This window comes from Orcinus orca, chromosome 4, assembly GCF_937001465.1.
Source record: "Orcinus orca chromosome 4, mOrcOrc1.1, whole genome shotgun sequence".
Classification (NCBI taxonomy): Eukaryota; Metazoa; Chordata; class Mammalia; order Artiodactyla; family Delphinidae; genus Orcinus; species Orcinus orca.
The window spans coordinates 33,579,937-33,601,906 of NC_064562.1; the positions used below are offsets into that span (position 1 = coordinate 33,579,937).

The 21,970-nt window shown below is 38.3% G+C and overlaps 1 protein-coding gene, 1 long non-coding RNA gene and 1 other non-coding gene across 10 annotated transcripts in view; 2 read left to right on the forward strand and 1 right to left on the reverse strand.

The window, feature by feature from the left end:
- The window catches only part of LOC125964229 (uncharacterized), a 165,427-nt gene extending 150,064 nt beyond the window's left edge, over positions 1-15,363 (reverse strand). The window contains exon 1 of the long non-coding RNA XR_007477008.1: positions 15,247-15,363. This is a non-coding gene — a long non-coding RNA (uncharacterized LOC125964229). The remainder of the gene's footprint in view (positions 1-15,246) is intronic.
- Positions 1-21,970, forward strand: part of ARFIP1 (ADP ribosylation factor interacting protein 1) — a 133,908-nt gene that overhangs the window by 19,481 nt on the left and 92,457 nt on the right. The gene's annotated exons all lie outside the window — the stretch shown is intronic.
- Positions 20,415-20,487, forward strand: TRNAE-UUC (transfer RNA glutamic acid (anticodon UUC)). Its single transcript has one exon. It is a non-coding gene; the product is annotated as a tRNA-Glu (tRNA).

The window sequence follows — 21,970 nt, forward strand, 5'->3', positions numbered from 1 at the left end:
TCAGTTGTTTGGGGTTTTTTTTCTTTTTGAATTAAAAAAGAAGAAAACGTGAGCTTGGCTTGCTTTGTACTCTATTCCAGTCTTGATTAGAGCAGAAAAAGGTGGATTTTGTTTTTGTATTTTTAAATTTCAAACTTTACACCCTGAAATGTGTTTAAAACCTGCAGCTTCTATATCTGTAGAAGAAACAATAGCCAAATAGGCACCATTCACTGAGAGCCTGTTAGGTGCCAGGCACTATACTGGGTTTTATGAGATATATTATCTCATTTAATACTATAATAACCTGCTTGCAGTTGAGGTTTTCTCCCTCATTCTGTAGATTAGGCAACAGAGACCTGGAAGGGTTAACATGGCTGATGAGGAAAAGAGCTATGATTTGAACCCAAAGAAAAGTGGGAAAGATGAGTAAATGTAAGAAACTTAATAGGAAAAAATTATGTAAAGATGGCAGCAAGGAAGTTGGGAAAACAAGTGTATTTTTAACAACAATAAAAAAGGAAAGAAAGCAAAGTAGTTGTGTTAGGTATTTATTAGTGTATCTTAGGATTATTGCATGAATTCTCCTTTTCTGTCTGCCCTTTGATACAGTAACACTAATACATATACTTACTTCTAATATCCAAGAAAAAATATACAAATATTTCCATTCCTCTTTTATGTAAGTAACCCAGAGGTCTAAAAGTGAATTCGTTTAGATCCTGCACTCAAGCTGCATGTTGATTATTAGAGGAAATTTTAAAATAAATAAAATGTAGAATAATAATGCCTTTAGAGTGGTACCGATGAAGAACTGTGGCAGTTCAGAGGAGTATCAGCCAGGAATATCAGTAAAGGTGGTGTTTAAACTGTTTCTTACAGTGTGGGTAGAATTTGAGTATGTGGATGATGATGGTCACAGCTTGGGCTGAGTCGTAGAGAAAGGAAATTGAGAGACGTGTATGGGGAAGTGTGAGTAATTAAGTTTGATTTAATAGGGTATCTGAAGAAGCATAATAAGTGGGAAGAACATAGTTCAGGTCATGGAAGGATTGTGAGTGTCCGGAGGAGTTGACTTTTATGTTGTAAACATATTGGGGAGGGAGACAGACATGTTAAATATATACGTAACATATGCATAAATTATTTTATAATATAATGTAAAGTAGTCTTTACTGCTGTAAAGCAGGATAAGGGGCTAAAGAGTGATGAAGTGTGCTAATTTACATCAGTTGGTCAGGGAAGGCCCTTTCTGTTTGAGCAGAAACCTAAATGAAATGAGGAAGGGTCATGTGAAAATCTGGGAGTAAGAACCTTCCAGAGAGAGCAAAGGCAAGGGCAAAAATAAGATTGGTATGTTTGAGGAATAGCAGTGAGAACTCTGGCTGGAACTGAGGGTCAGTGAGGGAAGAGTGGGAGGAAATGCGGTTCAAGTGGTAGCTAGTGGCTAAGATTGGCTTGACCCAGAAATGAGAATGACAGGCAGAAGGTGAGAAACTTGGGAGACCTGAAATGCAGTATTCGAGTAGCAAGCGGTTGAAAATATAAGACAAATAGGTGTTGATACTAGTAGATTAAAACATCAGTTAAGAAAAATTTGCAACGTATGAAATAAAGGTGAAGTGGTAAATGAATTACCACATATTAATCATCCAGATTCAGTAATTATTTGGACTTGACCACATTGCTTTATCCATCCTTATGTAGGATCATCTTCCTTTTAAAATCATGAAATTGCCAAGAAGGAAAAAAAAAGAACTTGGCCAAAGATGATAACATTTGTAACCATATTTCAGCTCTGTCTTGATATTGTTCTGTTTTAGAGAAATGTATTTAGGGTACCCATAGTGACAGTTAGGAGGAGTAGCTATGCTGGTAAATGCTAGTGTTGATGGGACCACTCCAATATTTGTCCTTAGCCGAAATCAATGTGCTATAATTATAACATCTTTATAACGTTTTCAGTTTGCCAAGCAATTTCATATTTGATTCTTATAATAGCTGTATGATATATAGGTGAAGTTAAGAATCTCATTTTATAAATGAGGACATTGAAACTTAGGGAAGTACAGTGACTTCTGTAAACTTATAAAAAAGTGGCAGAGCTGGCCCTTAAATCTGTGTCTCCTGACACCTTGGTTAGTTATCTTGAGACCTCACGGGTAGGCTTATTCACCTAATACTTTTGAACCATGTTAAATTAACTTTGCTATAAATACATTAACCAGTTTTTAAAGGTCATATTTTTACTAATATAGGGGGAAATGTCAAAGACTGAATTATGAGTTTAATGGAATTGCTTTCTTTTTTTGTAGGCAAGCAAAAATCTAAATAATTTCATCTGACACAGAAGGCATTTGTGCTTTTTGGTTTTAGAACAAAATATGGTCTCTGTTGACATACATAATTAGTTCACTAAGCACTGCGACCTTCATTGTCTGAAACCATAACTAGAACAATTAGGGTTGAATATTTGTAGCTTCCCTTTTCTTTTTTTTTCCCCACACTGTTTATTCACTGCTCTTTTGTCTAGATTTGACTGAAATTAAGAATTCAGTCCTTTAAATTAGAAGAACTACTTGATAGCAGAACAAAATACTTACTGAGCATTAGAAATATTTCATAGTGCTTTTCAATGAATTTTCAAATAACTTTTTAAAAAAATGGTAGATGTAAGAAACAATTGGAAAAACTTTAAGCTTATTATTATACTACTTTATTTTTACCAGCTCAGTGGTAAATTGGATTAAAGAACAATGTTAAATATGTGTGTTTTAGAAGATGTGATGCCTTGTATTGTTTCAGAAGTCTGATTAAGGCTAAGACAAGTTCTTTTACATCCTTTCTAGAAAGTTTTTATTTTTTTCTAATAAGCATTTTAGAAATTAGGTTTTACCATTCCTAATGTAATATATTGATAACATCAAGAAACTTATTTCCAGTATCCTTCTCTTGCATTATTAAGATAGATTCTTAGTCTTTGGGCGAATTTTTGTTAATGTTGAATCTTTTATTTTCCATTAAGTGTTCACCCATAGATGCTGATTGTCAAATGTAAAGCCTTTTATAATGTTAATGTCAAGGTATATTTTCAGGATTTGAAAAACATAAGTAGTGCCAGGAAAAATTACGTGAGCTTTTTTCTTTTAGCTTTGGTCTTGGGCAGCTACAGAAAAGGCCATAGACTAGGAGTTGAATTTACAGGGAGAAGGGTTACTGTGCACCATGAAGTGAGCAGACATTTAGTTGGCCAGTACGGAGAAAGTTAGGGAAGAATATGGTCTGAGAAGTGGCTGGAGAAGTGGGTAGGGGTCAGACTATCAGCAGTGTTATGAGCCATGTTATAGCTATTGCAGTGTTGAGAAAGTTCTCTGGAGTGATGGATAGTGTTAAGTGGTGCACCCAAGGAGGGCATGCGGGAGTTATCCTCCCCCAGTGCAGTTGGTCTTGCTTTGAAATGGGTTACATTTATGACATTAAAGTAAGTTATGTTTTTAATTGAAGTATAGTTGATTTACAATGTTATGTTAGTTTCTGGTGTACAGCAGAGTGATTCAGTTATACATATAGATACATATTCTTTTTCATATTCTTTTCCATTATGGTTTATTACAGGATATTATATGTAGTTCCCTGTGCTATACAGAGGACCTTGTTGTTTATTTTATATATAGTAGTTTGTATCTGTCAATCTCAAACTCCTAATTTATCCCTCCCCCACCCCGTTTCCCCTTTGGTAACCATAAGTTTGTTTTCTATGTCTCTGAGTTTGTTTCTTTTTCATAAATATGTTCATTTGTGTCATATTTTAGGTTCTGCATATAAGTGATATCTTATGGTATTTGTGTTCCTCTTTCTGAGTTACATCAGTATGATAATCTCTAGGTCCATCCATGTTGCTGCAAATGGCATTATTTCATTCTTTTTTACGGCTAGTATTCCACTGTGTATATATACACCACATCTTCTTTATCCATTCATCTGTCACTGGACATTTAGGTTGTTTCCATGTCCTGGCTATTGTAAATAGTGCTGCTGTGAACATTGGGTGCATGTATCTTTTCAGATTATAGTTTTCTCTGGATATATACCCAGGAGTGGGGTTGCTGGATCATATGGCAACTCAATTTTTAGTTTTTTAAGGAACCTCCATACTGTTCTCCATAGTGGCTGTATCAATTTACATTCCCACCAACAGTGCAGGAGAGTTCCCTTTTCTCCACACGCTCTCCAGCGTTTGTTGTTTGTAGATTTTTTTGATGATGGCCATTCTGACTGGTGTGAGGTGGTACCACATTGTAGTTTTGATTTGCATTTCTCTAATGATTAGTGATGTTGAGCATCTTTTCATGTGCCTGTTGGCCATCTGTATATCTTCTTTGGAGAAATGTCTACTTAGGTCTTCTCCCCATTTTTTGATTGGGTTGTTTGTTTTTTTGTTACTGAGTTGTATGAGGTGTTTGTATAATTTGGAAATTAAGCCCTTATTGGTCACATCATTTTCAGATATTTTCTCCCAGTCCGTAGGTTGTCTTTTCATTTTGTTTATGGTTTCCTTTGCTGTGCAAAAGCTTATAAGTTTGATTAGGTCGCACTCGTTTATTTTTGCTCTCGTTTCTATTGCTTTGGGAGACTGAGCTAAGAAACCATTGGTACAATTTATGTCAGAGAATGTTTTGCCTGTGTTCTCTTCTAATTTTATGGTGTCATGTCTGATATTTAAGTCTTTAAGCCATTTTGAGTTTTTTTGTGTATGGTGTGAGGGTGTGTTCTAACTTCATTGATTTACATGAGGCTGTCCAGCTTTCCCAGTACCGTTTGCTGAAGAGACTGTCTTTTCTCCACTGTACATTCTTGCCTCCTTTGTTAAAGCTTAATTGACCATAGGTGTATGGGTTTGTTTCTGGGCTCTCTATTCTGTTTCATTGATCCATGTGTCTGTTTTTGTGCCAATACCACACTGTTTTGATTACTGTGGCTTTATAGTATTGTCTGAAGTCTGGGAGGGTTATGCCTTCAGCGTTGTTCTTTTTCCTTGGGATTGCTTTGGCAATTCTGGTTCTTTTGTGGTCCCATATAAATTTTAGGATTATTTGTTCTACTTCTGTGAAAAATGTCTTGGGTAATTTGATAAACTGAGTAAGTATTAAGACCCATTGGGCCTGCTATTGTAAGAAGCAGTTTATAGCATCAGGCTATTTACAGAGTTTTTCAGCCTTGACTCTGTGGCATATTTGGCTATATGATTTTTTATTGTGGGGGATTATCCTGTGCATTGTAGGACCTCTAGCAACATTCCTGGCCTGTACCTTCAAGAAGCCAGTAGCACACCATCCCCAGCTATAACAACCAGAAATGTCCCTAGACGTTGTTTGGGGGGATGGGTACTAAAATTGACCCCAATTGCTAACCAAGGAGTTATCAGGATCAATAATAAGATGCATATTTTCTGGCAGCTGATGCCATTTGCAGCATCAGGCTTAGTCCATATCCTGAAGCTCCTGATTCCCAGATGTCCTAGTTTAATTCTGCAACCTCCCACAGCTAGGAGTAGGAAGTTCCTGGACACAGCTGTCTCTAGGGCTCTGTTATTAGCAAATGGCAGCAATAATGATATAATTGGAGGCTGTTGCTTCAATCTTGAATTGTTGGAAGTGAAGGGTCAGATTAAGACAAGTAGCACAGTTAGAGTAGCGCAGGTTGATATGGAAACAGAAGGAACAACGGTACAAGTCAACATCAAGAAAGCAGTACGTTTGACTCATAAATATCTGAAGGCATATATATTGGTTGGCATGGCCCATTGATGTATTTCAGTCACCTTTAGGGAGGCAGTATAATGTCGAGGTTAAAAATAAGGTCTCTGAAGCCGGACTGCCAGATTTGAATCCCAGTTCATCACTTGCTAGCTGCATGTCATTAAGCATATTTCTTAATCTTTGTGTTCTCTTACCTGTAAAACAGGAATAACAATGGTATCTAGGTTTGCGAGTTGTGGTGGGTTTGAATGAGTTAATGCATAATTAGAATTAAATCAGTTAGTATGTGAAAAACGTATAGAACAGTGCCTGACACTTGGTATGTACTCATTGTTAGCTCTTACTATTCTGGTAGGGCTCCATTTGCAAGAGGATACATTATTTAAATTCTTTAACCTTCCTAGCCCTCAGTTTTCTCATCTGTAAAATTGGGAAAATCTTATCTACTTTACAGGGCAGTTGTGAGGGTTAAATGAAATATTTCCTGTAATGTGCTTATTATTAGCACAGTGCCTGGCATGTAGAAGGTAGTTAATTAAGGTCAGCTTTTTGGTTATTATTGGCATATTAGATTAGGGAATCATGAAGGTATCAAACAAGTTCCATAGCTAACTTGTTCACTAACATTCTCAAAAGTTTCTAGACCATTTCATAGTTATCACTTGGTATGCAGAAGCACTCATAAAGATAATATAAGACCTTTTCACATTTATCCACTTTTTGCAGGTCAGCTGTCAGGCTCTTATGTTGCAAGCAAATGAAACCAACTCCAGCTCACTTACATAGAAAAGACATTTGCTAAGAGGATCTGATGTAGCTTACTGGAAGGTTGGAAAACCAGTATGCATGCTCCATATCTGGGAGTATGCTCCAAATCACAGTTCAGCACGATTTCAGTGAGGGCACTGTCGCTGCCATTGCTTAGCACTGGCCCTAGCACCTCGCACTGCCAGGACTCTGGTGACTAGCTCTGGTGACTGGGTTCTGCCCCTGGTGCTGTGGCCACTGCTGAAGGCATTTGGTCTCACTACAGGTGTGGGTGCCCCAGAGTGAGTTCCTCATCATTCCTCTTTCTTGTTATCGCTAGTTTCTGATTCCAGGTCTGGGGCAAGTGCCTTTGATTTGGCAGAACCAAGGTCATATGGCAGTGCCCCCAGAGTTTGGGAAACAAATAATTATAATGTAACCTATATACCACTTATTATATGCCAGATACTTTTCTAAGTACTTTATATTTTATTTTATCCTCACAACAACATCGTAAGGTAGGCACAATACTATTATCATTTTACTGATGAGGAAAGAGAATTTTAGGAAGTTTACATAGCTAGTATGTGGAGGAGCCAGGGATTGAACCCAAGTAATCTGGCTCCAGATAGTTGCTTGATTATATGGTGTTTTGAGCTTTTATATAATAAGAAGCAGGCTCTGCCTTTCCCCAGACTTATGTGGAGGCTTTCCCCAACATTGTGGGGGACTGTGGCTGGGCAGCCAGGAGAATGAGATATACACAGTACTTGGCTAAAAGTCTGACTTGGCAAACCAGTCATTGCCTCTATGGCTGCCTTAGAAGATCTAGGATGAGGGACACTGGATCTGAGGAACAGAGGGATTTTTTTAATGCTCTGCCATTTTTTAGATATTCTCTTAGAGGCAAGTGCTTGTGAATTTTCAGACTCTGGATCAAACGGAATATATGTCTGTAAATGACAATAAGGATTCTGCAGTAATTTTTATAGTGAGAGGGTATTGACCTAATTTATTTTTGTCATGAACACATATTTTGGAAGGTGACAAACTTTATTTGCTACTGGGTTGTAGAGCTGCAAGTCCGTTCTTCTTGTAGGTGGGCAAGGAAGATCATGATCAGGGCCATATGCCTCCCCCCATCAGACTGGTATGGTCTTCCTGAGGGTGGATTTTGGGCTTTCAGGCAAAACAGATCCTCTGTCCTTAGAGATAGTAGAATGGAATTCACCCTTAAAAAAAATTGACAGTTTATTGAAGTAAATTTTGCATATGATAAAATGCATCCATTTAAAATACGCAGTTTGATGAATTTTTTTTTTTACATCTTTATTGGAGTATAATTGCTTTACAATGGTGTGTTAGTTTCTGCTTTATAACAAAGTGAATCAGTTATACATATACATATGTTCCCATATCTCTTTCCTCTTGGATCTCCCTCCCTCCCACCCTCCCTATCCCACCCCTCTAGGTGGTCACAAAGCACTGAGCTGATCTCCCTGTGCTATGCGGCTGCTTCCCACGAGCTATCTATTTTACGTTTGGTAGTGTATATATGTCCGTGCCTCTCTCTCGCTTTGTCACAGCTTACCCTTCCCCCTCCCCATATCATCAAGTCCATTCTCTAGTAGGTCAGTGTCTTTATTCCTCTCTTACCCCTAGGTTCTTCATGACATTTTTTTTCTTAAATTCCATATATATGTGTTAGCATACGGTATTTGTCTTTCTCTTTCTGACTTACATCACTTTGTATGACAGACTCTAGGTCCATCCACCTCATTAGAAATAGCTCAATTTCGTTTCTTTTTATGGCTGAGTAATATTCCATTGTATATATGTGCCACATCTTCTTTATCCATTCATCCAATGATGGACACTTAGGTTGTTTCCATCTCTGGGCTATTGTAAATAGAGCTGCAATGAACACTTTGGTACATGACTCTTTTTGGGTTTTTTTTTTTTTTTTTTTTTTTTTTTTGCGGTACGCGGCCCTCTCACTGTTGTGGCCTCTCCCGTTGCGGAGCACAGGCTCTGGACGCGCAGGCTCAGCGGCCATGGCTCACGGGCCCAGACGCTCCGCGACATGTGGGATCTTCCTGGACCAGGGCACGAACCCGTGTCCCCTGCATCGGCAGGCGGACTCTCAACCACTGTGCCACCAGGGAAGCCCCATGACTCTTTTTGAATTATGGTTTTCTCAGGGTATATGCCCAGTAGTGGGATTGTTGGGTCATATGGTAGTTCTATTTGTAGTTTTTTAAGGAACCTCCATACTGTTCTCCATAGTGGTTGTACCAATTCGCATTCCCACCAGCAGTGCAAGAGTGTTCCCTTTTCTCCACACCCTCTCCAGCATTTATTGTTTCTAGATTTTTTGATGATGGCCATTCTGATTGGTGTGAGATGATATCTCATTGTAGTTTTGATTTGCATTTCCCTAATGATTAATAATGTTGAGCATTCTTTCATGTGTTTGTTGGGAGTCTGTATATCTTCTTTGGAGAAATGTCTATTTAGGTCTTCTGCCCATTTTTGGATTGGGTTGTTTGTTTTTTTGTTATTGAGCTGCATGAGCTGCTTATAAATTTTGGAGATTAATCCTTTGTCAGTTGCTTCATTTGCAAATATTTTCTCCCTTTCTGAGGGTTGTCTTTTGGTCTTGTTTATGGTTTCCTTTGCTGTGCAAAAGGTTTGAAGTTTCATTAGGTCCCATTTGTTTATTTTTGTTTTTATTTCCATTTCTCTAGGAGGTGGGCCAAAAAGGATCTTGCTGTGATTTATGTCATACAGTGTTCTGCCTATGTTTTCCTCTAAGAGTTTGATAGTTTCTGGCCTTACATTTAGATCTTTAATCCGTTTTGAGCTTATTTTTGTGTATGGTGTTAGGGAGTGATCTAATCTCATACTTTTACATATACCTGTCCAGTTTTCCCAGCACCACTTATTGAAGAGGCTGTCCTTTCTCCACTGTACATTCCTGCCTCCTTTATCAAAGATAAGGTGACCATATGTGCGTGGGTTTATCTCTGGGCTTTCTATCCTGTTCCATTGATCTATCCTTCTGTTTTTGGGCCAGTACCATACTGTCTTGATTACTGTAGCTTTGTAGTATAGTCTGAAGTCAGGGAGCCTGATTTCTCCAGCTCCGTTTTTCGTTCTCAAGATTGCTTTGGCTATTTGGGGTCCTTTGTGTTTCCATACAAATTGTTAAATTTTTTGTTCTACTTCTGTGAAAAATGCCAGTGGTAGTTTGATAGGGATTGCATTGAATCTGTAAATTGCTTTAGGTAGTAGAGTCATTTTCACAATGTTGATTCTTCCAATCCAAGAACATGGTATATCGCTCCATCTATTTGTACCATCTTGAATTTCTTTCATCAGTGTCTTATAATTTTCTGCATACGGGTCTTTTGTCTCCTTAGATAGGTTTATTCCGAGATATTTTATTCTTTTTGTTGCAGTGGTAAATGGGAGTGTTTTCTTGATTTCACTTTCAGATTTTTCATCATTAGTGTATAGGAATGCCAGAGATTTCTGTGCATTAATTTTGATTAGCTCTAGTAGTTTTCTGGTAGCATCTTTGGGATTCTCTATGTATAGTATCATGTCATCTGCAAACAGTGACAGCTTTACTTCTCCTTTTCCAATTTGGATTCCTTTTATTTCCTTTTCTTCTCTGATTGCTGTGGCTAAAACTTCCAAAACTATGTTGAATAAGAGTGGTGAGAGTGGGCAACCTTGTCTTGTTCCTGATCTTAGTGGAAATGCTTTCAGTTTTTCACCATTGAGGACGATGTTGGCTGTGGGTTTGTCATATATGGCCTTTATTATGTTGAGGAAAGTTCCCTCTATGCCTACTTTCTGCATGGTTTTTATCATAAATGGGTGTTGAATTTTGGGGAAAGCTTTTTCTGCATCTATTGAGATGACCATATGGTTTTTCTCCTTCAATTTGTTAATATGGTGTATCACGTTGATTGATTCCTGTATATTGAAGAATCCTTGCATTCCTGGAATAAACCCCACTTGATCATGGTGTATCATCCTTTTAATGTACTGTTGGATTCTGTTTGTTAGTATTTTGTTGAGGATTTTTGCATCTGTTTTCATCAGTGATACTGGCCTGTAGTTTTCTTTTTTGTGACATCCTTGTCTGGTTTTGGTATCAAGGTGATGGTGGCCTTGTAGAATGAGTTTGGGAGTGTTCCTCCCTCTGCTATATTTTGGAAGAGTTTGAGAAGGATAGGTGTTAGCTCTTCTCTAAATGTTTGATAGAATTTGCCTGTGAAGCCATCTGGTCCTGGGCTTTTGTTTGTTGGAAGATTTTTAATCACAGTTTCGATTTCAGTGCTTGTGATTCTGTTCATATTTTCTATTTCTTCCTGGTTCAGTCTTGGCAGGTTCTGCATTTCTAAGAATTTGTCTATTTCTTCCAGGTTGTCCATTTTATTGGCATAGAGTTGCTTGTAGTAATCTCTCATGATCTTTTGTATTTCTGCAGTGTCAGTTGTTACTTCTCCTTTTTCATTTCTAATTCTATTGATTTGAGTCTTCTCCCTTCTTTTCTTGATGAGTCTGGCTAATGGTTTATCAATTTTGTTTATCTTCTCAAAGAACCAGCTTTTAATTTTATTGATCTTTGCTATCGTTTCCTTCATTTCTTTTTCATTTATTTCTGATCTGATCTTTATGATTTCTTTCCTTCTGCTAACTTTGGGGTTTTTTTGTTCTTCTTTCTCTAATTGCTTTAGGTGCAAGTTTAGGTTGTTTATTTGAGAGGTTTCCTGTTTCTTAAGGTAGGGTTTTATTGCTATAAATTTCCCTCTTAGAACTGCTTTTGCTGCATCCCATAGGTTTTGGGTCGTCGTGTCTCCATTGTCATTTGTTTCTAGGTATTTTTTCAATTTCCTCTTTCATTTCTTCAGTGATCACTTCGTTGTTAAGTAGTGTATTGTTTAGCCTCCATGTGTTTGTATTTTTTATAGGTCTTTTCCTGTAATTGATATCTAGTCTCATAGCGTTGTGGTCGGAAAAGATACTTGATACAATTTCAATTTTCTTAAATTTACCAAGGCTTGATTTGTGACCCAAGATATGATCTATCCTGGAGAATGTTCCATGAGCACTTGAGAGAATATGTATTCTGTTGTTTTTGGATGGAATGTCCTATAAATATCAGTTAAGTCCATCTTGTTTAATGTATCATTTAAAGCTTGTGTTTCCTTATTTATTTTCATTTTGGATGATCTGTCCATTGTTGAAAGTGGGGTGTTAAAGTCCCCTACTATGAATGTGTTACTGTCAATTTCCCCTTTTATGGCTGTTAGTATTTGCCTTATGTATTGAGGTGCTCCTATGTTGGGAGCAACATACAATTGTTATACAATTGTAATTGTTATTACAATTGTTATATCTTCTTCTTGGATCGATCCCTAGATCATTATGTAGTGTCCTTCTTTGTAACTTCTTTTTTTTTATTTTTTTTAACTTCTTTATTGGGGTATAATTGCTTTACAATGGTGTGTTAGTTTCTGCTTTATAACAAAGTGAATCAGTTATACATATATATATGTTCCCATATCTCTTCCCTCTTGCGTCTCCCTCCCTCCCACCCTTCTGTAACTTCTAATAGTCTTTATTTTAAAGTCTATTTTGTCTGATATGAGAATTGCTACTCCAGCTTTCTTTTGGTATCCATTTGCATGGATATCTTTTTCCATCCCCTTACTTTCAGTCTGTATGTGTCTCTAGGTCTGAAGTGGGTCAAGATCTTGTAGACAGCATATATATGGGTTTTGTTTTTGTATCCATTTGGCCAATCTGTGTCTTTTGGTGGGAGCATTTAGTCCATTTACATTTAAGGTAATTATCGATATGTATGTTCCTATTCCCATTTTCTTAATTGTTTTGGGTTTGTTATTGTAGGTCTTTTCCTTCTCTGTGTTTCTTGCCTAGAGGAGATCCTTTAGCATTTGTTGTAAAGCTTATTTGGTGGTGCTGAACTGTCTCAGCTTTTGTTTGTCTGTAAAGGTTTTAATTTCTCCATCAAATCTGAATGAGATCCTTGCTGGGTAGAGTAATCTTGGTTGCAGGTTTTTCTCCTTCATCACTTTAAATATTTCCTGCCACTCCCTTCTGGCTTGCAGAGTTTCTGCTGAAAGTTCAGCTGTTAACCTTGTGGAGATTCCCTTGTGTGTTATTTGTTGTTTTTCCCTTAATATGTTTTCTTTGTATTTAATTTTTGACAGTTTGATTAATATGTGTCTTGGCGTATTTCTCCTTGGATTTATCCTGTATGGGACTCTCTGTGCTTCCTGGACTTGATTAACTATTTCCTTTCCCATATTAGGGAAGTTTTCAACTATAATCTCTTCAAATATTTTCTCAGTCCCATTCTTTTTCTCTTCTTCTTCTGGAACCCCTATAATTCGAATGTTGGTGCATTTAATGTTGTCCCAGAGGTCTCTGAGACTGTCCTCAGTTCTTTTCATTCTTTTTTCTTTATTCTGCTCTGCAGTAGTTATTTTCACTATTTTATCTTCCAGGTCACTTATCCGTTTTTCTGCCTCAGTTATTCTGCTATTGATCCCATGTAGGGTATTTTTAATTTCATTTATTGTGTTGTTCATTGTTGTTTGTTTCATCTTTAGTTCTTCTAGGTCCTTGTTAAATGTTTCTTGCATTTTGTCTATTCTATTTCCAAGATTTTGGATCATCTTTACTATCATTGTTCTGAATTCTTTTTCAGGTAGACTGCCTATTTCTTCCTCATTTGTTAGGTCTGGTGGGTTTTTATCTTGCTCCTTCATCTGCTGTGTGTTTTTCTGTCTTCTCATTTTGCTTATCTTACTGTGTTTGAGGTCTCCTCTTTGCAGGCTGCAGGTTCGTAGTTCCCGCTGTTCTTGGTATCTGTCCCCAGTGGCTAAGGTTGGTTCAGTGGGTTGTGTAGGCTTCCTGGTGGAGGGGACTAGTGCCTGTGTTCTGGTGGATGAGGCTGGATCTTGTCTTTCTGGTGGGCAGGTCCACGTCTGGTGGTGTGTTTTGGGGTGTCTGTGGACTTATTATGATTTTAGGCAGCCTCTGTGCTAATGGGTGGGGTTGTGCTCCTGTCTTGCTAGTTGTTTGGCATAGGGTGTCCAGCACTGTAGCTTGCTGGTCGTTGAGTGAAGCTGGGTGTTGGTGTTGAGATGGAGATCTCTGGGAGATTTTCATCGTTTGATATTATGTGGAGCTGGGAGGTCTCTTGTAGACCAGTGTCCTGAATTTGGCTCTGCCACCTCAGAGGCACAGCACTGACTCCTGGTTGCAGCACCAAGAGCCTTTCATCAACACGGCTCAGAATAAAAGGAGATAAAGTAGAAAGAAAGAATTAGTAGAAAAGAAAGAAAGAAAGAAAGAGAAGAAAGGAAGGAAGGAGGAAGGACGGAAGGAAGGAAGGAAGGGGAAAGAAAGGAAGGAAGGAGGAAGGAAGGAAGGAAAGAAAGAAGGAAAGGAGGGAGGGAGGGAGGAAGGAAGGAAGGAGGGAAGAAGAAAAGAAAGAAAGAAGATAAAGTAAAATAAAGTAAGATAAAATATAATAAAGTTATTAAAATAAAAAATAATTATTAAGAAAAAATTAAAAAAAATAAAAATGGACGGAAAGAACTCTAGGACAAATGGTGGAAGCAAAGCTATACAGAGAAAGTCTCACACAGAAGCGTACACATACACACTCAAAAAAGAGGAAAAGGGGAAAAAAATCGTAAATCTTGCTCTCAAAGTCCACCTCCTCAATTTGGGATGATTCGTTGTCTAAAGGAGGGAAGGAAGGAAAGAGGGAAAGAAAGAAGATAAAGTAAAATAAAATAAAGTTATTAAAATAAATAATTATTAAGAAAAAAATTATTAAAAATAAACGGACGGGTAGAACCCTAGGACAAATTGTGGAAGCAAAGCTATAGAGACAAAATCTCACACAGAAGCATACACATACACACTCACAAAAAGAGGAAAAGGGGAAAAAATCATAAATCTTGCTCTCAAAGTCCACCTCCTCAATTTGGAATGATTCGTTGTCTATTCATGTATTCCACAGACGCAGGGTACATCAAGTTGATTGTGGAGCTTTAATCCGCTGCTTCTGAGGCTGCTGGGAGAGATTTCCCTTTCTCTTCTTTGTTCTCACAGCTCCCGGGGCTCAGCTTTGGATTTGGCCCCGCCTCTGCGTGTAGGTCGCCGGAGGACGTTTGTTCTTCGCTCAGACAGGACGGGGTTAAAGGAGCAGCTGCTTCGGGGACTCTGGCTCACTCAGGCCGGGGGGGAGGGAGGGGTACGGAGTGCGGGGCGAGCCTGCGGCGGCAGAAGCCGGTGTGACGTTGCACCAGCCTGAGGCGCGCCGTGCGTTTTCCCGGGGAAGTTGTCCCTGGATCCCGGGACCCTGGCAGTGGCGGGCTGCATAGGCTCCCCGGAAGGGAGGTGTGAATAGTGACCTGTGCTCGCACACAGGCTTCTTGGTGGCGGCAGCAGCAGCCTTAGCATCTCATGCCCATCTCTGGGGTCCGTGCTTTTAGCCGCGGCTCGCGCCCATCTCTGGAGCGCCTTTAAGCAGCGCTCTTAATCCCCTCTCCTCGCGCACCAGGAAACAAAGAGGGAAGAACAAGTCTCTTGCCTCTTTGGCAGATCCAGACTTTTCCCCGTACTCCCTCATAGCTAACTGTGGTGCACTAACCCCCTTCAGGCTGTGTTCACACCGCCAACCCCAGTCCTCTCCCAGCACTCCGACCTCTCCCTGAAGCCTGAGCCTCAGCTCCCAGCCCCGCCCCTCCCCGGCGGGTGAACAGACAAGCCTCTCGGGCTGGTGAGTGCCGGTCGGCACCGATCCTCAATGCGGGAATCTCTCTCCGCTTTGCCCTCCACACCCCTGTTGCTGTGTTCTCCTCCGCGGCTCCAAAGCTTCCCCCCTCCGCCACCTGCAGTCTCCGCCCGCGAAGGGGCTCCTAGTGTGTGGAAACCTTTCCTCCTCCACAGCTCCCTCCCACTGGTGCAGGTCCCGTCCCTATCCTTTTGTTTCTGTTTATTCGTTTTTCTTTTGCCCTACCCAGGTACGTGGGGAGTTTCTTACCTTTTGGGAGGTCTGAGGTCTTCTGCCAGCGTTCAGTAGGTGTTCTGTAGGAGTTATTCCACGTGTAGATGTATTTCTGGTGTATTGGTGGGGAGGAAGGTGATCTCCGCGTCTTACTTTTCCGGCATCTTCCCCTCCTCGATGAGTTTTGACAAATGTATAAACTTGGGAAACCCATAATCACAATCGAGATACAGATAAAGTTTCTTGTGCCCCTTTGCCGTCAGTCCTCCCCTATCTACCCCTCTCCCCAGGCAACAACTGATTCGTTGTGATAAATTAATTTTGTGTGTTCTAGAGTTCTGTATAAATGGAATCATATAGCATGTATTCTTTTTGTGTCTGGCTGTTTTTGGCTCAGCATAATATTATGAGATTAATCAACAGTTATTGCATGCATCAGTAATTCACTTGAGGAATATTCCGTTATATGTATGTACTATAATTTGTTTATCCATTAACCTGTTAATGGGCTTTTTTTTTTTTTCTAGTTTTGGGCTCTTAAGAGTAAAGCTGCTATGAATACACATATACAAGTCTCTTTGGGACATTTGTTTTTATTTTTCTTGTGAATGCTTAGGTACAGAATGACTGAGTGATATGATCAAGTGTATGTTTACTTTTGTAAGAAATTGCTAAACAGTTCTCCAAAGTGAAGTAGTTTTTTACATTTCCTCCAGCAGTGTATGCAAATTCCAGTTACTCTTTGCCAACACTTGGTATTGTCAGTCTTTTTAAACTTTAGCCACTGTATTGGGTATATAGTTGTATCTTCTTGTAGCTTTAAATTGCATTTCCTTGATGATTAGTGATGTTGAACATCTTCTCATGCACTTACGTGCTATTCATTTGTTTTCTTTAGTGAAGCGTCTGTTAAAATTTTGGGCCATATTTTATTTGGGTTGTTTGTTGTCTTATTGAATTTTAAGACTTATTTATATATTTTGAATACCAGTCATTTGTCAGATACATATCTTACATCTGTGTTCTCCCTATCTGTGGCTTGCCTTTTCATTTTTTTAATGGTGTCTTTTTGAAAAGAAGTTTTTAATTTTGATGAAGTCCAGGTTATCAGTGTTTCTCTTATTGTTTATGTTTTTTGTTTCCTAAGAAATGTTTGCCTACCCCAAGGTCATTGTTCAGTCTACTAATAAGCCTGTCAAAGGCATTCTTCATTTCTGTTATTAAGTGATTTTTATCTCTAGCATTTCTTTTTGCTTCTTTCTTAGAATTTCTACATCTCTGCTTATGTTGCTCATCTGTTCATGCATGCTGTCTACTTTATCCATTACAGCCCTTAGCATACTAATCATAGTTGTTTTTAAATTCCTGGTCTGATAATTCCAACATCCCTGCCGTTTCTGATTGTGATGCTTGCTCTGTGATCTCAAATTGTGTTTTTTTGCCTTTGGAAGCCTTGTAATTTTTTCCTTTATAGTCAGCCATGATGTATCAGGTAAGAGGAACTGCTGTAAATAGGCCTTTAGCAATATCTGGGTAAGGTGTGGGAGGAGGGAAGCACTGTAAGTCCTATGATTAGGTCTCAGTCTTTTAGTGAGCCTGTGCCTCTGGATTATGAACTTCACAAGCGTTTTTCAGTTTTTCTGTCCTCCCCTTAGGTGGGACAGGATAGTTAGAGTGTGCTGGGTTTGGGTATTTCCCTTCCTCATCTCTGTTAGGTGCTGGTTTTACCCAAGCAGGTTAGGTTCTGGTTTCTCCTGAGGGTAGGCCTTGTTAAGAACAGAATGCTTGGTGTATTTCAAAATGGTTTCAATTCTCCACCACTTGCTGGAAGGATGAGGGGGTTTTTCTGCGATATTTGCAGGGGTAACCTGGTCTGGCTCGTGGAAGCAAAACTCAATATTGTGGGACCCTGCTTATGACTGGGTCCCCCTGGAGTCTTTAATTCTCACAATTGTCCACACTGAGCCTCCAGCAGCTCATCGATTACAGTTCAGGTTTTCCTACCCCAGCACTGGTTCCTGAGGTGTTTTTTGCTGTGGTGAGCCATGGCTCCCTGCATTTGCCTGTCTCTCCAATTTTGGGAGTAGCGGTGTGCCCTGTGTCTCCCCTTTTACGAATCCAAGAACAGTTGTTGACTTTTTAGTCTCTTCAGCTTCTTACTTGTTGTTAGAATGAATTGGTGACTCCCAAGCTCCTTCCATGCAGAAACGAAACCGGAAGTCAAGATCATGACTGAGTACTTCCTCATACCAAGATTACCACTGTTCTGCCTACAGTCATCGTTCCTTATTGGTTTTCTTTTTGAATTGAATCGTATGGTATGTACTCTTTGGGCCTGGCTTCATTGGCTCAACATTGTCTGTGAGATTTTTTGTTTTTAATAGCTGCAGTTCTTTTATTGCTGTGTAGTGCTCCTTTGTATGATTATGCTACAGCTTCTTTATCCATTCTACCGTTGATGGACATTTGGGTTGTTTCCAGTTTTTAGCTATTTTGGATAAAGCTGCTGTGAATATTCTTGTATTTGTTTTATGATGGACACATGCATTATGTTTCTTGGGTATATTTCCTAGGAGTGGAGTTGCTGGGTCATAGGATAGGCATATGTTTAACTTTAATATAAAATACTGCCAAAAAGTTTTCCACAGTGCTTTTGCCAATTTTTACTTGCACCAGCAGTGTATGAGAATCCACATACTTGCTAACACTTGGTTTTGTCAGTCTTTCTAAATTTGGCCATTCTAATGGGTGTACCATAGTATCTGATTTGTGGTTTTAATCTGCGTGACAAGTTGAACTGAATGACTTGTAGATCCTCCCCGATACTAAAGTTTTATGTTTGTTTGTTTGTTTAAAGAGTCTAGTGCCTGCTTATAGCAGTGGTTCTCAATTAGCTACACGTTGGAATCACCTGGTGAACTTTTAAAACTTTTAAGTTCCCCAGGTAGTTCTAAGATTCAGAGAGGGTTGAAAATCATTGGCATTTATGGATGAAACAGTCTGTGCCTCTCAGGACTTTGCTCTACCCTTTGGTGAGTGACATGTTCGTCTTTCTCCTTGCCCAAGCCAAAAATTGGGTAGGGGGCAGGGAGGGGGCATGGGTTATCCTACATTCCTCCCCCTTCTTGATCCCCCACAATCTAGTCACTCTGTCTCTTACTTTACCTCCTAAAGAACTCTTGAATCTACCTTTTTCCATTCCCACAACCTTAATTTAGATCTTTATTATTTCTTACTTGGACTGTAAAATACCTCCTAAATAGTTCTTCTACTTCTAGTCTTTGCTTCTTTCCCTTCAGTCTAACCTCCTACCAGACTGTCCTCTAAAATAAATTGATCAGATTCTTCTGCTTCTTTCTCCCTTATCCCTTTTAGGAGAAGTCACACTTCTTGGTCTGGCATTTATAAAGTCCATCATGATAGTCTCCTGCATACTTTTCTAGCCTCTTTTGTTATTTTTATTTTTCAAACTTTAAATTTTGATAAAATTTCATACAGAAAACTTAAACTCTTTACCCAGATTCACCAGTCATTGTTTTGTCCCATTTACTTTAATGTTTTCTCTTTATATATATATATAGTTTCTTCTCTTTTCAACCATTTGAGAGTGATTTGCAGACATCGTGTCCCTTTATTCCTAAGAACAAGGACTTTTTCTTATATAATCTCAGTACTTTTATCAAAATTAGAAAATTATTTAGGAAATTGATACAGTACTATTATTCAATCCACAGTTGTTCCAGTAATATCCTTTATAGCTATTTTTTTCCTATTTTGTGATCCAGTCCATATTGTATATTGTATTTAGCTGGCATTTATCTTGTCTCCTTTTATCTGCAACAGTTCATCTACTTTTATTTTTCATGAGCTTAAGCTTTTTGAAGTATGCGAGCCAGTTTTTCTACTGCCTACCATCTATTTCCTTGATTTTTGGTCTTTATTATTATTTCCTTCCTACGTCTTACTTCTGGTTTAATTTGCTCTTTTTCTGTTTTCTTAAGGTACAATCTTAGATTGTTGGTTTAAGATCTTCCTTCTATTCAAATACAAGCATTTAAAGCTATAAATTTCTCTCTAAGCTTTGCTTTAGGTGCATCGCACAAATATTGCTATGTTGTGTTTTCATTATCATTCAGTTCAAAATATTTTCTTTCTCTTGTGGTTTCTTCCTTTTCACATTAATTTTTTAGATGTGTTATTTAATTTCCAAATTTTGGGGGTTTCCTGCATATCTCTATGGATTGATTGTAATTAAATTCCACTGTGGTCATAGAGCATTCTCTATATGATTTCACTCTTTTAAAATTTATTGAGTCTTGTTTTATGGCACCAAATATGACCTGTTTTGCTAAATACATCATGTTTGTGTGAAAATAATATGTATTCTGCCATTATTAAGTTTCCTATTCCATAAATATTAGTCAGGGTGGCTGATGGTGTTCAGATCTTCTATGTCTATGCCAGTTTTCTTTGTCTAGTTGTTCTTTCAATTGCTGTAAGAGTGGTGGTAAAGTCTCCAAAGATGATTGTGGAGTTGTCTGTTTCTCCTTTTAATTCAGTCAATGTTTGTTTCATTTATTTTGAAGCTCTATTATTGGAACCAACATACACATTTATGATTGTTACATATTCCTGATGAATTGATCATTTTATCATTATGAAACATCTCTATCTTTGGTAATACTTAAAAAAAACCCTATTTTATCAGATAGTAGTAAAACCATGCCAGCTTTCTTATGCCCACTCTTTGCGTGGTGTATCTTTCTCCATCCATTTATTTTCCATCTATTTATACCTTTGGCTTTAAAGTGCATCTCTCATAGATAGAAGATAGTAGGGTCATTTAAAAAAAATATCCAGGTAATTCCCTGATGGTCCAGCGGTTAGGACTTTGCACTTTCATTGCTGAGGGCCCAGGTTCAATCCCTGGTTGGGGAACTAAGATACCGCAAGATGTGTGGCATGGCCAAAAATAATAATAATAATAATAAAAATTCCACTCTGACAGTCTCTGCCTTTTAACTAAAATGTTTAGTCCAATAATATTTAATGCCATTATTGATGTGGTTGATTTTGTATCTACCCTCTTAGTTTCTTTGTTTTTTACTTCTTTCCTCTGTATTTTTTCTCTCCTCTTTTCCTGCCTTTTTATTTATTATCTGAATATTTTAAAGAATTTCACTTTTATTTTCCTGGTAATTTTTTAGTTACACTTCTTTGCATTATACTTCTAGTGGTTGCCATGATTATAGAATATATATTAAACTTTTCATATTTCACTTATAATTAATAATGTACTGCTTTTCTCTTAAAACATAGAAATTTTGTATCCTTTTAGGTCCATATTTCCCTTACCTCCCCCCTTGTTCTTTAATACAGCTGTTTTATATATATTACATCTAGATACATTGTAAACCACAGAAATGATGTTGTAACATTTGCTTTAAGCAGTTTTATGGTTTATAAAGGATTGAGATGAGAAGGCAAAAAGAAAAAAAAATGTTTTTTGCATTTACACAGGGAATTACCATTTCATTTCCTTCTCATTCTTTTCTGAACATCTATTTTTTCTGTCTGGTTTTATTTCCCTTCAGCCTGAGAACTTCCTTTAGCATTTCTTGTAGTTCAGGTCTGCTGGTGATGAATTCTCTTAGTTTTATCTGAAAATATCCTTAATATCCTCTCTAATTCTTTTTTTTTTTTTTTTTTTTTTTTTTTTTGCTGTACGCGGGCCTCTCACTGTTGTGGCCTCTCCCGTTGCGGAGCACAGGCTCTGGACGCGCAGGCTCAGCGGCCATGGCTCACGGGCCTAGCCGCTCCGCGGCATGTGGGATCTTCCCAGACCGGGGCACGAACCCGTGTCCCCTGCATCGGCAGGCGGACTCTCAACCACTGCGCCACCAGGGAAGCCCCTCCTCTCTAATTCTTAAAGGATATTTTCACTGGATATAGAATTCTAGGTGGACAGTTTTCTTCTTTTTACCACGGTGTCCCACTCTCTTCTGGCCTTTATAGTTTCTGATGAGAAATCAGACATTAGTTGGATTGTTGTTCTCTGATAGTAATATTTTTTTTTCTCTCTTGCTGCTTTTGAGGTTACCCTTTTCTCTCTCCTTTTCTTCTGGTATTTTACTTACACATAAATTGGAATATTTAATATTTTCTTACAGGTCTGTGAAGCTCTTTTTCTTTAGTCTTTTTTTCTCTCTGTTCTTTACCTTGGATAGTTTATATTGATTTAATTTAGTTTTATTTTACTCTTTCCTGTCATCTTCATTTGGTTAGGTCCATCTAGTGAATATTTTCTTTGAAAAATTGTAGTTTTCAATTCTAGAATCCATTTGCTTCATTTTTACGATGCTGAGATTTCCTGTTATTTTTCACTGATATTTTTGATTCACTGAAAATATTTTGTTTTACT